Here is a 17,717-nt window from a genome sequence, read left to right as displayed (position 1 = left end):
GTTCTGCAAACTATGCAGGCATTACCATGAACTGAACAGCTGCTGCATTAAAACCCTTTTCTGGAAAAAGCAAGCAAGCAAGCAAACAAACAAACAAAAAAACTTAAAGACATATGAAAAAAGAAATCTTCACAGTGGGTACAACTTGGACATTACACATGGTCATACATTTCATTTGGAAGGATAAATGGACAGAAGTGTGATTTTTCACTAACTCATAGTCTGTAGACAGTGGATACTGGATAGTCAGAAACTTGGAAAAAATGATTGGAAAATTAGTGAGAAATACATTTAGAAAGAAGTACGTGGATAAATATCCAAATGTGTGAAGGATGTGAAGATACTTGTGTCACATGTAAATGCTCATCAAAAGGTGACTTCACCTGAAGAGGAGTTCAGTTATGAAGTGGATAGAATATTACACGCTGTGGACAGTTAGCCTCTTTTCCCAGTCATTCCTGTCATTTCTCAATGGTTCTGTGAACAAAGTGGCCATGGAGGCAGAGATGGGAGTTATTCTTTGGGCTTAACAACAAGGGCTTATATTCACCTAGGTTGACCTGGCTACAGCTGCTTCTGAATGCCAAATGTGCCAGTAGCAGTGACCAATGCTGAACCCCAGATAGGTCACCATTCCCCAAGGTGACATGACAGCAGGTTGACTACATTGAACAACTTCCTCCATGGGAAGGACTGCTTATGGATTTGCCTTTCCTGCAAATAATGCTACTGCCAAAACCACCATCTATGGACTTACATAATGCCACACATAACATCATGACATTCTATACAATATTACTTCTAACCAAGGAACTTAATTCATAGCCAGAGACATAGAGCAGTAGGCCCACGATCATGGAATTCACTGGTCTTAACAATTTTCCCAATATCTGAAGCAGTTGGCCTGATAGAAAGATGGAATGGCCTTTTGAAGAAACAGTTACAGTGCCAATTAGGTGGCTGCAGACTAGAGAGCTGGGGCAAGGTTCTTTAGAATATAGTATGGTACAGTTTGTCCCAAAGCCAGGATCTCTGGACCAGGAATCAAGGGGTCAAAAATGGGAATAATTCCACTCACTATGATCCATAGTGACTCACTATGAAGAGTTTTCCTTCTTGTTCCCACAACCTTAAAATTCTGCTGGCCTAGAAGTTTTGGTTCTGGAGTAGGAAATATTCCTGCCAATAGACACAACATACATTCCATTGAACCTGAAGCTCAGACTTGCCCCCAGCCGCTTATACCCTAAAGCCAACAGACTAAGCAAGGGATAACAGTGTTAGGAGGGTTGACTGATCCATATTACCAAAGGAAAGTTGAGTTTCTTCTCTACAATAAAGGGGAGAAAGATTATATCTGGGGTATAGGAGATACTTTATGGCATCTCTTGGTGCTATCATCTCCTGTGATTAAAGTCCATGGGAAACTACAACCACCTATTCTAGGCAGTATGACAAAACCCACAGAACCTTCAAGAGTGAAGGTAGGGGGTCACTCCTCCAGCAAAAACCTGCTGACGTGCTTGCAGAACATGGAATAAACACAGAATAGGTAGTAGGGTTAGGTAGTCATAAATAGAAGTTAAAGACATGTGGCCTGTTACAGAAATGAGGATTCTAATTGCCATGAGTATTTCTGTCTTATTTTGTTAAGAGTGTTTATATAGATATTTGTGTTTTCTTTTCTTGATTTCTTTATTATCAATTAAGACAATATGGATATCATATTTAGGTTTGAGAAATTAAAAAATACTGCATTTTCACTTTGTGTTGTACAGGGATTATTGTTGTATCATTCTAGGCATAATTATTATCTAGTTATTGTTTCCATTTGGAAATGAAGCATGGTTTAAGGAGATATGCAAGTTGACAAGGAGTGGACTTATGATGGCTATTCTTGGATGTCAATTTGACCATAGCTGGGATTAAATAAAACTCATGCAGCTAGGCACAAATGTAAGGATTTTTTTCTTAGTTGAATCATTTGAATTGTGAAGAGCCACTTTTAATTAGGATATTTTGAGGTTTGAAGATACAAATTGAATCCAGTTCTTTTGGCTTAGAAGATTTATCTTTGATCTGGGCCACACCTTCTGCTTACAGCCTGCATAAAGGTCTTGGAAGAAGAAGCCCTGTTCTCTTTGTCTGCTTGCTCTCACTCTTACTGGCAAGTCTATTTGTTTGTAATCATTAGAGTCTATTTCTTTAGGATTCTGGTGTATATTGAAGTTGAGAGACATGTAGTCTTGTGTACTGAACAACTACTAGATTCTTAGATTAAACTAGCTAAAAAACAACCTGCAAGACCTTGTAATAAATTGCATTTTATAAATATACATTATATAAATATACATATATGTATATAAAATGACGTTTTTCATATATGTAATGGGATTTATTTATTATATAATATAGATACATATTATTATTTTCACATATGTAATGGGATTTATTTATTATATAATATAGATACATATTATTATTTTTGTTGTTGTTGTTTTTTTGAGGCAGAATTTCTCTGTATAGTTTTGGTGCCGTCTTGGATCTTTCTCTGTAGATCAAGCTGGCCTCGAACTCACAGAGATCTGCCAAGCTCTGCCTCCTGAGTATGGGGATTAAAGGCATGTACCACCACTGCCTGGCTAATTATATAATTGTGGGCAATTCTCATTCAAACCATGACACATGCAATGAAGATGTTTCTGTGAACTTGGTCACACACTTATCTGCTATATTTTCTGTACTTTCACAAACAAATAAAATTTTAGTTCCCTGTTCTCCACTAATACTAGGGAATAACATTTAATTAGTAGTAAACTAACAAAAGAAGGTAATTCCAGATATTCTGATATTTAACACATTAAAAGTCTCAGTGCTGGTGCAATGATTTTGGGGGATCTCTATCTGATCATAATTCTCAAGTGTGCTTGTTGTCTTTAAATCTTTCATTTTTCTTTGCGAAATTTTAATGTAGCTCCTTCATTATTTTTCATCTGCTTTGTGTGATTGGGCAATTACATTTCTCAGCAGAAACTGGCAATTAGAAGTTCTAAAGTACAAAGAAAATTATTGTTTGTGAAATTAATTAATCTTTAAATTTTACAAATATTTTTAAAAAGGTATCCTTGGTTATTTCTCACAGGTTGAAGGTAAGCCACTTTTGCTAAAGACACCACACTATTCAGTTAGAGGACTAAGACTGTTGGCACTAGGTCTAATACAAAAGTTTCTGTCCTGCTGTCTAGTTCTCATAGTATCAAAACGTATGTAAACTGCTCTAAGAGGTATTAATAGCTCTCTATTTGGACTTAAGGACCCCTAAATCAGAGGAAATTCATGCCTGGTCCTACAAACCTAAACAACTATCTAAGGTAGTGAAATCATGAATCCTGAAGGAGAACATACCATTTCCACTTTATTAGCCCACCATAATTACTAACTAAATTCTGTCTTATTCATATACCCACAGATAAGTTTATCTTTCATGCCTCATAAAGGAGCAGATGTTTGCAATCAACGGAAAACGTTACAGAAAAGCACAACAGATCATAATCCAGAAATGAACAGATCTTGTGACGTCCATCCCCAATGGACACGCTGTATAGCACAATACCTACACCTAAGATTCTGAGCGCATCATCAAAGAAGAGGAAAGATTTTGAACCAGAGGACCTGAAAGTCTGAAGTAAGATTGTGTCTCCCAGAAATAACATGGAAGTGTAGATGTAACCAATCGTATTATTAAAATAAGAAACACAGAGCCAATGTAAAAGAGAAAGCCGAGAGGTCAGAGCTCAGAGATAAAATCTTACCTCCTGCAGTGCTCCTAGCTTCCCGGAGAGAGGGAGGTACTTCCTGTGTCTCTGTTTAAATAATCTTTCTGTTCTGCCTTCTCATTGGTTGTAAACCCAACCACATGACTGCCTCATCACTGCCTGTAAGTACCGCCCTCCAGGTCTTAAAGGCATATGTCTCCAATACTGGCTGTATCCCTGAACACACAGAAATCTACCTAGCTCTTCTAACCACCACGCTCTTACTATGGCTCTAATAGCTCTGACCCCAGGGCAACTTTATTTATTAACATAAAATTAAAATAACATTTCAGTACAAATAAAATATCACCACATGGAAGCTTCACCCATGCCTCAACATTATGACTGCCTACCCAAGGCCAATGATGATATCAACAGACTCGCTATTGTGGAAGGTGTAAAACCCATGGATCCCACACACAGACAGAACTACAGACAACTAGTACTGCTTAGAGAAGAAGAATTAGCCTCTCCCAGGGATGTACCACTTAACTGGTTACCCAATTGGGGGTAAAGTAATCAGCCCTGAAATCATGTACACTCAAATCACGCTAAATGGGTTCTACAGATTTTATTTATCTCTGTTTGTATTTATACACATATAACATTAACAACAAAAAAAGCCAACTTGAGAGGAAGTAAATGGGGGAAATGGGAAAAGTTGGAAGGAGGAGATATTGGAGGGAGGACAGGTAAAAAGGAAGTGATGTAATTATACTTTAACTTAAAAATTAAAAGTATATTTAAAAACTAAAATAATAATAAGGAAAACTATGAAAATATGGCCCAAACTGTACAGCAATGAATATTTCTCCTTTCTACTTTCTGTCACATTCTTTTCTTCCTTCTTTCTTTGCCTCCTCCCCATCTCCCCTTTGATTGTCTGTTTAATCAATCAATAAATGCTGTATTCCAGGCAAGGTTCTGTACTTGGAGTTTAAGAATCAAGACATGGCTTGGGCACTCCCAGGGTTTTCTACTCAGTTGAGTACAGATTTGTTAAATTTCATTATGGCATGAAGCTGTTCAAAGCATGGAAGAAGTGCTGAGGTATGCTTAATTCTAGTAAAGACATGGGAGCGAGTTTATAAGAATAGATACCTGTTGACTGGAGGACAGTTATTCCAGGCAGAAACTAGTATAAAAATGTTTAGTGGGGTTTCAGGAGTAGTATTCAACTTTAAAATATCCTTTATGTGATTCCTTCATTTAGTACTAGACAATAAAACTTCAATTATTTATATCCTGACCTGAAGTGATACAGCTTGTAAAACTTACAATAGCATCCTGCTTGAATGTAACCGTTTTATTGTCAGGAAACTGGGGAATTGAAAACATTATGTGAAGAAGCACAATTCTGTTTTCTCTGACCAAATTCCCATATGCTTAAAATTATCTGGCCATGACTTCCACATCTTGGCTTTAGTCATTTCCATTTTCTATCCCATAGCTCAACTTAACTACCAGGTGATTTTTTTTTCTTTATATCGGTTGTTTTGTTCTGTTTGGTTTTTTGTTCTGAGGCTGTTTTTTGTTGTTGTCGTCATTGTTCTTAGTTGGTCACCGTCTGAGATTCTCTCCATCTCTCACACTGAGTTCACATCTATTGTGTTCTGATCTGCCAGATCAGAAGTTCTCTTCCCATGCCTTTTTTCCTTGAATTTGACAACTCTCATCAATCCATACCCCAAATTCTATTAAATATTTCTCTTTTATAAGGGCCTAGTAGATGGTATCCCTATCTGATCACATCAAAAATAATAGGAAATGACTGGAATTTTCCTAATGATCTTTTTATGCAATATAGGTCAGTTACCTATAGGAAATACTGTTAATCATGTATACTCTGATTCACAAACCAGGTATTTGTTTCTTCAAATAAGAATCCTTGTTACACACATGGTAGCAGGAACCATGTGAGCAATGCTCTTTTCTTTGAAAGACCAATTCATAGAACAACGGAAAGGTGAGTTTGTTACAGATGTAAGTATGATAAAGAAAAACAATAAATTTCAAGTTTACAAAAATGTACACATTATATGATGGTTTCATTATAATCTCATTTAAAAATACTTTCACAAATACGTATTCTCCCACAATTTAATTGAACCCTAAAGATCAAATATAATGAAAGAATGAGCTAAATTTACAAAGATGCTTCAGTGATTCAAACTGAAAAACTTTGATTCAGTATATTTTTATCTACACAAGAATTTGACAGATTTGTACACGAAAATACATTGCTTTGTTAGAGGTTGCCTTTTTTAAGCAAAAGATTGATTAATTGGAATCAATATTTAAACTCAAAGGTGCATTTTAGTGTGAAAGATTCTTATTTAGAGAATGGGGCATTTTGTTCTTACTTTGATCACCATTAAGTGCAGTTAGAAATCTGCCAAAAGCATTTTATTGACTGTAGTTATTTGGTAAGCCATATTATTGAAGCATTTGGAGAGGGAAAGAAATGAACAGCCATGGAGTATACACAAGTAATTGTTTGTGAAACATGAAAGGGCATCAGTCATGCACTGAGCAAGTACTTGTCAGTGATTTGTGGATTTTGTTTTATATAAAGGCTATTTCCATGTGTGTGTATAATGGGGCTTGAACATTTCTCTATATCTAGTTATCACTCTTTCTGTCTCCCTTTCCCTCCCTTTAGTTCTGCTTTGTTATCTTAGACAAGTTAGCTTGTAACATGTCATATGTACATGTACGGTTTTTTCTACCTATACAATCTAAGACCAACAAATATGATATTTAACTTTCTGAAGCTGACTTAATTTTCTTTATATGACTATCTCTAGTTGTATCCATTTTTCTGCTAACAGCACGAAATTTTTCTCATGGCTTAAAAATTTCCATTGTGTGCACCTACCTCATTTTCTTTATTAGTTTCCCTGTTGATAGGTATCTGTGTTGACTCCCTCACTTTAGCATTGTGGACAGCACTGCAATAAACTTTGATGTCAAAAATCAGGTGTTATCAGTTATGTGGGCTTCCATTTGTGTTCTCTAAGTGTTCCATTGAAGTACTTGTATTTTTCATGCTGCTAAAAGGCTGTCTCTGTTGTTCTGAGTGCAACATAAAGTCAGATGTGGTCTTACTTTAAGGGTAATTCTTTTATCTTGGAATTGAGTTTTTCTTTGGCTTCCTGGAGTTGGTTTTTTTTTTCTTTTTTTTTTTGTGGTTCTGTAGAAATTACAAGTTTTTTCCTACTTCTATGATGGATGAAATTATAGTTTTGATTGAGACTGTAAAGAATCTATACATTTTCTTCTATCAGCACATCCACTTTCAAAATATTAGTGTTCCTCCATTCTATGTGCATGGAACACTTTTCAATCTTCTTGTATCTCACTTAATTCTTTTCTTCATTGTGCAGTTTTTCTGGGGGATACATTCTTCTATCTTGGTTAGGTTTGTTCCAATATTTGTTTGTTTATTATATACCTATCTTGGCAATTTTAATGATATAGTTTCCCTAATTTCTTTCTCAGAATTTCATTAGTATATGGAAACAATATTTATTATTATAGACAGATTCTGTATCTTACTACTTTGCTGAAAGTGTTTATCAGCTCTAAGAGTATTCTGGTAGTATCTTTGTGTGTGTGTGTGTGTGTGTGTGTGTGTGTGTGTGTGTGTATGTGTGTGCATGCTTTGTGGGTGCAGAGACAAAACAGGTCAGAGGTCAACCTTTATACTTTAATTCCTTGGGAGTTAGCCACTTGGATTTTGACAGAGACAAGGTATCCCAAAGGCCTGTAAGCCTTAGGAATCCCACTTTCTCCATATACCCAGCACGGGGCTTACAAGAGATAACTATAATGCCTGGCTTTTGGTTTTAATATGGACATCAAAATTAGATCTTCATGCTTGCAAAGGAAACACTTTAGCAAATGAGCTATCTCCCCATCTGTTGGAGTCTTCAGTGTCTCATATATATATATATATATATATATATATATATATATATATATGCAAATAAGTATACTTTCAAATCTTTTTTTCCTATTTGTATTCCATTTATGTCTCTCTTACCTTTCATTAAGGATTCATTCACCATATTGAATAAGAGTGAAGGAAGTGCACACCCTTGTCTTATTTTTGACTTTAATGGGAATGTTTTCAGATTTTTTCTATTTAGTACAGTGATGGCTTTGGTTTTGTCATATGGCCTTCATTATTTGGACATATCTTCCCTTCATCCCAGGTACTTCAGTGCTTTTACAATGGAGGTATGCTAGTTTTTGTTAAAAGCCTGTTTTGTATCTAGTGAGATGATCTTGAGATTTCTTTCTTTAGAGTCTTTTTTTAATTATGACTTTATTTTTTTAATTTATTTTTTTATTTTTTTCCTTTTATCTTATTTTTCAATGCCATTCAGTTCTACATATCAGCCATGGATTCCCTTGTTCTCCCCCTCCTGCCCCCCTCCCCTTCCCCCCAGCCTACCCCCCATTCCAACCTCCTCCAGGGCAAAGCTTCCCCCAAGGACTGAGATCGACCTGGTAGACTCAGTCTAGGCAGATCCAGTCCCCTCCTTCCAGACTGAGCCAAGCGTCCTTGTATAAGCCCCATCTGATATACTGCAATTACTGTTTTGCAAATACTGAATCATTCCTGCATCTCTGGAATAAAGTTTACTTTACTGTAGTGGATAAACCATGATTTTGATGATATCTTGTATTCATTTTTCTAAGTATTAAACTAAAATGTTTACATGTACATTCATCAGAGGATTGGATTATGTTTTTCCCTTTCGTGTGTGTCTTAATCTCAGTTTGGCATCAGGAGAATATGGCTTCCTAGAAGTAACTGAAAAATACTCTATTTTTCTTTTATAGAATAGTTTTTCTTTAATGATCAGGCAGATTTCTGTAGTAAAAGATGAAATATTTGTAATATTTAAAGGAGCATAAATTGTGATAATTACAGCTGAATTGCACAGCTCACAGTTATGACCTTGTCCCTGTTTCTTGTATGCTCAACTGAAACCCATATATTATTTTAGGTGAAGAATGTTAAGTACAATGTTAAGAAGAACGTTAAGAATTAATCATGATTGATGGATATGCCCACAGGGTAAATGCTATACAGCAAATTAATAACAGTGGTCCTTAACTAAAAATGATGTTGGTGGGTAGACAGACAAGGACAGTGTGATATACACTAGATTATTAGTTAGGAAGAGAAGGTATACAGTCTGGGTGAAGGTACAAATTATTATTAGAGCAATTGAGTAAAAGTTCAAGGTTAGAAATGTCTAGGAGGGGACAGGTAGGATGCTTCAGGGTACAGAGTATAGAGATTATTAAAATTTACAAGGTTGAATTAAGAAATGAGAAAGGAATGAACATAAAAGACAGGAAGAGGGAAAGAAGCGGGTATAAGATGAAAAGTAGAATGATTCTGTAGGAAGAACAGTAGAGGGTTCACAATAGTCATAACAAATGCTAGAGCATACAGAACTGGATAATATAAAAACTAAATGAAGATTATTAAGATATTAATATGGAAGTGAAAGTTAAGAATGAAAAGAAAAAAATTGAAAAACTGCCTAAAAGGATTCAAGTATATCTCAGTGGAAGAGCAATTGTCTAGAATATCAAAGGTTCTAGGTTCAATCACTAGCACTGAAAAGAAAAAAAAATAATGATAAAATTAAAAATGTACACAAAATAAAAATAAACAAAAAGACAAATTATTTTAAAATTATATTTGATCGAAAAGAAGGAGAAAGAGGGGAGGAGAGGAGGAGCAAGAAGACAAAAATGAAAGATAAGACATATGTCAGTAAATATTCCTTCCTTGGTGGAATGAGATTTTCTTTATTCCCCTGCCAGGGATGTTTTATGTAGCAACATTGACTAGTGGGGTAGGTGCAATTTGAAATTCCAGGTCTGGGATGTATGTGGCCTGGTGGTATTTAGACCACTTACCTTTTTGTTGAGTTTCTGGCACAGTACTGAGCTTAGCAGTGTAGAACTCAGTTCCCTTTGATGCTCTCGTTACTTCAGTACTGATGGCTTGGGTTGGCAGGGTCTGTGCCTTTGCTGTGAGCTCCTCAGAGGTCAGCCTTTTGGAAGAATGATAACCTGGTAGTGCCACTCTTCAGTTCCTGGGCTCTCTTCCCATGGAGATTATGGTCCTTGAGTCTGCACACACAACTTTATACTCTTCTGAGCTCTTTCTTTATACTCTTCCATGCCAATATATTGCTGGCAGATGATTGGAAGCTCCCAGTGAGGGTTTTTCCCCTGAAGTCAGGATCAGCCTTGAAAGACTCTTCTTTCGTTGTTGCTAATTTAGCTTGATTGGTGGCAGATGTAGGACTAACCAATTATAAAATACTGAATTAGTCCTTGAGGTGGTTTGCATGATGCAACCCATCCCATAAGCTTATGTACTTGAACACTTTGCTCCCTATTTAGTGGCATTGTTAAGGCAGGTTATGGAGCTTTTAAGATGTGGAGAATTTCATCAAGAAGGGTGTGAGAGTTTGTAGTTTTTTCCCACTTCCAGTTTAATGTCCCTGTTTTTTGCTTGTTAATAATTACATGACCTCTCAGCTTCCTGTTCCTGCAGCTATGTACACCTCTTGCCATAATTCACTCTGCTCTCCCACCCTGACCTTATCCACTATGGACTCTATCACTCTGGAACCATAAACCAAACTAAATTCTTCCTTCTCTAACTTGTTTTTGGTTTTGGTCATGGTATTTTAGCACTACAATAAAAAAGCAGATAGGTACACTCCTGGAGAGATGGCTCACAGGTTAAGAGCACTGGCTGCTCTTCCAGAGGTCCTGAGTTCAGTTCCCAGCACCCACATGGTGGCTCACAACCATCTGTAATGAGATCTGGTGCCCTCTTCTGGCCTGCAGTCATACATGCTGTATACATAATAAATAAATAAATAAATAAATAAATAAATAAATAAATAAATAAATAAATAAATAAACAAATAAACAAATCTTTAAAAAAATAAAAACATAAAAAACCCAAAACTACTCCGTAGTATTTCCTTATACGAATATATGTAAAGCTTTTGTTGAAGCCTTTTCTCATTTAAGTTAGCTTTTCCTGTTTAAGATAACAACACATATAAATACAATATGTATGTATTTTCTCACATGTATGAAATTTTAGGGATGATGTCCTATAAATGCAATTGTAGAACTTAAAAATATTTGTTGTTAAAACTTCCACAAATAATTCAAATTCCATGGTGAACATTTTGCTGCATTTGGATGGGTTAGCATACCATTGGATGCTGCTCTACTGAAGAACATTAATGAATGGAGTTTGGGAGAAGACACCAGAAAATTAAAAAAAACAAAACAAAACAAAACAAAGCAAAAAACAAAAAAAAACAAAACAAAAAACAAAAAGACGAGGGACAGAAGAAAGAAAAAATACAATAATATGTAGTATTAAGGTAACAAAATACACTATGTCATGTATTTTGATGCTATATCCATAGCTCATGTTCATATGTTGCTACCAGTGCACTTCAAATAAACAATCTGCACATTTAATTTATGAAATTTCCATGAAAAGTCCTATTTAAGTTTGAAGTTATGAAAGTACATCATTCAAAACAAAATAAAAATCAAAATAAATCTCTTCCAGTATTGTTGTTGTCATTGTTTTTGTGAGAGTCTCTTTTTTGTAAACATAGATATATGTGAGTTCACAATTTTCTGATTCCCCAGTGCTTTAATTACAGATGTGAACTGCCATATACCTGATTCTTTTATAACATAAATGTCTCCACCATCCACTCCACACTGCAAGGGAGAAACCTGACATATTCCTTTATAATATATCCATTAATATATTCCATCATTCTTCTATCTTAATATTTATAGAATTTATTAGCTTTTCTGAACTTGATATTATTATCCTTCTTTTAAATAATTAATTTTGATTGATTAATTTTACTTCTTTTATTTATTTCTCATTAATTGATTTCTGCCTTGATGTTAATTATTTCTATATACTGATTTGTGGCTAAGCTTGATTTTTCAAGATTCTAAAATATACCATTAAATTATTTATTTGAGATCCTTATAATTTCAATATTTGGCTAAGCCTTCCCCCCTTTTATTAAAAGTAGTTTCTTTGCTCATACAGTATATCTTGATTAGAGTTTACCCTCCCTCTAGCCCTCCCAGTTCTGTTCTACCTCCCTTACCATCTGTGTCCATTCCCTTTTTCTCTCTCATTAGGAAAGAACAGGCTTCTAAGAGATAACAACAAAACATAGCAAAATAAAATATAATAAGCTAAAACAAAAAACATTACATCAAATTTGTAAGAGGTGAGCCAACATAAGGAAAAGGTCCGAGAGAGAAGGCACAAGAATCATAGACCCCATCATTCACACATTCAGGAATCCCATAATAATTCTTAACTGAAAGCAATAATACATATACTGTGGACGTGGTACACACCCCTTTCAGTCCTGTGTTTGATGCTGGTTAGTTACTTTCACAAGTATTGTGACACCATTGCCCTAGTATATTTTGCAGACATAAGATTGTAGATCAAAGGTTTTATGACTCACCTGGTGTCTACATTTCTCTTTTGGTAGCCTGTATAGTACCTTTCTATACCAAAGACACAAGAACATAGTGATGAAGGTTCAATGTGGGAACCAGCTGGTCTCACCGCATTCAGTGAATTTTATGGGTGTTGTCTTCAGCAATGGGTCCTTGTTGTTAGAATGATGAGAATAACCTATTATCTTGGCAATGTTCTGGGTTGTTTGGGATTTTTTTCATGGGACTTCTTTGGCCAACAACTCAATTAGAAGTAACCCAGTCCTGATATTGAAAGCTTCATTTAGTGATAAGAGATGGCCAGGGGGATTGTTTCCCTCATTATTTGTAAACATTATAAGGATCACATTCATATATATTAGAAGTATCCACTGAACTAGGTTTCAATACCTACCCTCGAATGCCCTTCAATTTTAGCAGTCTCTCCACATTTGTGCCTTTAACACCCCCCCCCCCACACACACACATGATACACCCATTCTGTCCTTCTGTCTCCAGTCCACCTATGAAATCCACTCTATTTTCCCTTCCTAGGGCGATCCACGTATCTCCACTTAGTCCCTTCCTCTATACCTAACCTCTCTGAGACTACAGATTGTAGATTGTTTTTCATTTATCTGATATACACAGCTAAGCAGATATATAACATGTTAACTTTCTGGGTGGGGTTATCTCAATCAGGGTGATTTTTTCTAGTTCCACCCATTTCCCTGTAAATTTTATGCTGTCTACATTTTTTAACAGCTGAGTAATACTCCACTATATAAATGTGTAAATGAACCACAATTTCTTTATCCTCTCTTCTGTTGAGGGATATGTATATTGTTTTCATATTTTAGCTATTATAATACTTAATTTTTCAACTGTATATCAGTTGAAAATTCTTTGGGGTTTGTACATTTGCATTTCTTTTTTAATTAGTTAATTAATTTATTTTATATCCCGACCAAAGTCCCCTTCCCCTTTTCCCAGTCTACACTCCCTCTCCCCACCCCAAATCCACTCCTCTATTTCTGTTCATGTTCAGGTCTCCCATGGATATTAACAAAGCATGATATATCAAGTTGCAGTAAGAATAAGCACCTTCACATGTATTAAGGTTGGGCAAGGTAACCCAGTATGAGGAATAGGATCCTGGAGGCCATCAGAAGAGTCAGAGACATTCCCTGCTGCCACTGTTAGGAGTCCCACAAAAAAAACCAAGCTATACAATTCTAACATATAATGCAAAGTGCCTTTCTATATCTCCCTTTTTGTTTTCACAATCGTACACTTAATCTTTTCACAGCTAGCCTTAATAATTTATCATGCCTACTCCATAAAATCAAAATCTGTTATTACACATTTTTTTACTCTCTAAAAGATGGAAAGAACCTGGAGAACTTTCACTTTTTTAATTTCTGACATAGATGTATAGATACAGTAATTTATAGTTCATTTTGACATCATAATTTTACACTGCTTTAAAAATATTATTTTTAATTAAACAATAAAGTTTTTTCATCTATTTTGTGCATTATTTATTTTGTGTTTCTGCATCAGGTGGAAGCTCCCCAGTGCAGACTATATTCATTTAGAAGTGCAGTGAAGACATGTACTAACCTCCATGCTCATTTCTTCTTGGACTTACTCCTCATTTTTTGCTTAACTAATTATTAGTAATTAATTTCTCCCTCTATAATCTATTCTTCATAAACTGGCTAGAGTGGAAATTTGTTTGAGTAGAAAGTTTTGTTTGTTCTAAGACTGAGTTCTCCTTGCCCCATTTATGCAATTCCTAAGTATAGCTTGACACTAGCTCTCAACTCTGCCCTTGGAAGAATTTCTTCCACTCTCCTTTGACTTTATTTGATGGTTCTAAGACAGGTGTTATTGATTAAATTTCTATGTTGGTAGATTTCTCCTGAAATGTGTCTAATTGTGGATATATCTAGCTATCCATCCGTATATCTATCATCTTTCTGTTCCATAAAATTCACTTCGCATTTGGTTCTATTTCTATATAAAACCATTCATGTATGTGTTATTTCTGGAAAAGATTAGATATTAAATTAAACATTATCTCTTTGATCATAATATCTTTTCTTTTCTGTTCTATTTTATTCTGAGACTCCAGTTAGACATATATACCTTCTCATTAGACACTCTGTCTTTAATAACCTCCACTTCCTTCTCCATCTTTGTAGTATTTTAATTAGATTTTTTTTGAGAGAGAGAGAAGGTTTCTTGGTGAAGCCTTGCATGTCCTGAAACTTTCTCTGTAGACCAGGCTGGCCTCAAACTCAAAGATCTGCCTGTCTCTGCCTACTGAGTTCTGGGATGAAAGGTGTGTGTCACCACTGCCCAGCTTCATTAGATTTTGTAAGTTTATCTTCTTTTTGGTCCCTCAAAGCAATGTATAGAAGGGGCTCCTTTGCTCATTGTTTTCTATTTTGTTTTATTTTTCAGATTGTAATTTAATGACAACATTTCTCCTTTCCCTTTCCTCCTTCCAATACCTCCCATATACTCCTCAACACTCTCCTTTAAAATATTAGCCTCTTTTTTCAGTAACTGTTATTGTATGCATGTATACAAATGTATATGATGAATATGTATTGGTAGATGTATATACATATATATGTACATAAACACATATATTATCTGTATATGTGTTCTCAGGGCTGACCACTTGACACTAGACAACCAATCGGTGTGCTCTTCTGAAGGGAGGGCTTGCCCTCCTGCTCTCAGCTCTCCTCAACTGTAGCTCTTTGTATAGGATTGAAGTTATCTGGGATTTTCTCTGCCCTGTTTGGGATGTTTGTTGAAGTTTTTATTCAGCTCACTTTTGGGCACATATTTGTATTTTAAAAACTGTATTTTTTGTCATTTTTCTTTTAAATATGTATTGCTTCATGAATTTGTTTGTTGTTACTGCATTTTTAACTGGATAACCCCTGTACCATTCCAATTTTGCTATAGGTACTGTCAAAATGAGCCAAGTCAATTGTATTACTTTGTACTTTATTTTTGATCAATTGTATTTTATTTGTACTTTATCATATATCATATAATAAATCTGTGCTCACTTTTTATGATTTTGTTTTTTATTTTTTAATTTTAATTAACATTTTTTCATTTATTTTACATACTGACTGCAGTTTCCCCTCCCTCCTCTCCTCCCATTCCCTTCCCTGACTCCCTTCTGCCCATTTCTGCATCCACTCCTCCTCTGTCTCCATTAAGAAAGGGGCAGACATCCCACGGGCATGAACAAAGCATAGCACATCAATTTGAGGTTGGATGGAGCTACTCTCCCTGTGTAAAGGCTGGGCAAGGTAATCCAGCATGGGAGACAGTTTCCCAAGAGCCAGCCAAGAGCCAGGGACAGGTTTTGTTCTTTATCCGCTATCAGTAGTTCTCAATCATCCTAGTGCTGTGACCCTTATGTTGGGGTTACACCCAGTCATAAAGTTATTTTCACTGCTATTTCATAATCATAATTTGCTACTGCTATGAATGATAATATAAATATCTGATATGCAGATGGTCTTAGATGACCCCTGTGAAAGGGTATTTCTACCTCAAAGGGGTCATGGCCCATTGGTTGAGAACCACTGTCCTAAATGCTTTCCCCACACTCTATTTTGGATTTGATAATCCAGCATATCCATGAAATATTTGCTGTTTTTCATGTAGTTTGGTAGATTTTTATCTGTGGAAATCATGAGGCTCCAGCTAGGAGTAGTTTACTCTCAGCTTTCAGATCTGTAGTCCACATTCTTTGCTTACACTAACTCTTGTATTGGAAGCTGACAACTACTCTCCTGCAATTGTTAATATTAAGAGTCAAAACACTAGGGAAAGCCTACCCTGATAGGTATTAAGATATTTGAGGGAGTGGCTGTGGGGACCTCTTTTGAGACAGACTTTTAAATCAATAGATATAGTAAGATTTGTCTTTGACAAATTACAGAGGCAATTTATATGTGTGGTCCTATGGCAAGTCCTCTTAAATCACTGTGAGGCCAGCCAGGCATAAGCCTGAGAGGGAGTCCTTTGGGCTCCCCATCTCTCCTGTGCACACACTACATATACCGTAGACACATATAACTCAAACCATGGGTTCCTCACAATTGAAGTGCCCTATGGTTCTCCAGATGATGTTGGCAAACTTCAGTGTAAGGAAGGGACTATGGCTGAGAATAAATTACTCCAGGTTGAAGACTTTCTTCAAAGTCTACTAAACATTTTCCAATGTTAGCTATCCTTCAGAGGGAACCCTGGACCTTGCAACTACCCACAGAGTACAAGGAAGCCTACAGTGAAAAACTCAGTCACTTTCAATAGTTTCCTTGCAGCAATTCCTGGTATTGTCTGGCCACCTACCACAAGTCTGAATTAAATTCCATGAACCTTGGGAGTCCACCGAAATCCTGATCCCTAAGACCATCTAAGTAACAGAAAAGCCACTTATCCTCCATGTAGAGGATCAAGATTAGAAACTTCCATCATCCCATGCCTTCTTATGTGCAGCTACCCAAGCCTTCAAGAGTCCAGAAACCTGATTTCCAACATCTGCTTTATATCCTGCTTTGCTACCCAAAGACTCACCCATGACAAAGTCACCAGTGGCCCCTTTGTCTATAGACCACTGAGGAAGATCACTCACCTTGGTCACTTAAGGTTTGGTTTGCTTGAAGGCTGCCCAGTGCTAAGGAGTCTAGTCTCCCAGTGCCCATTATATCAAACTCTGGTGTGGTGATATTTTATTTGTGCTGAAAAGTAGTGATATTTTATTTGTTTTTTTTTTTTTAATAAATAAAGCTTGCCTGGAGATCAGAGGGAAAAAGCCAGCCATTATAAGTAAACAAAGAAGTCAGGCAGTGGTAGCACACACCCTTAATCCTATCACTTGACAAGCAGGATCTCTATGTGTTCAAGGCCACACTGGAAACAGAGCCTAGTGTGGTGGCACATGCCTTCCAAAATTAGTTAACTATGGAGGTCTGAAGGTCTGTATAGATAGACAAGAAGTAACAGAGCTTCCTGTAGGAAGAGGAAGTGATGTACTGAACAGAGAGAGCAAATCAGATGACAGAACAACAAGGCACGTATATATGAACAGGAAGTAACTCTCCTTTGGAAGCTGCAGAGTTGGTGAAGTAAGGTTAGCTGGTGGATTTCCCTATTTCCCTGATCTCTATAAGGCTTTTGCCCCTATATTTGGCTCCATGTTTTTTTTATTTAATAAGACCATTTGGAAATTTGTCTACAATTGGCACTTCCAGCTACACTCTCGAGCTGGTTACCATCCAGGAGGATGAGACCTTAAGACTAGGCCCAGCT

This window comes from Peromyscus maniculatus, chromosome 2 (assembly GCF_049852395.1).
Source record: "Peromyscus maniculatus bairdii isolate BWxNUB_F1_BW_parent chromosome 2, HU_Pman_BW_mat_3.1, whole genome shotgun sequence".
NCBI classification, from domain to species: domain Eukaryota; kingdom Metazoa; phylum Chordata; class Mammalia; order Rodentia; family Cricetidae; genus Peromyscus; species Peromyscus maniculatus.
This window is presented reverse-complemented; position numbering follows the sequence as displayed.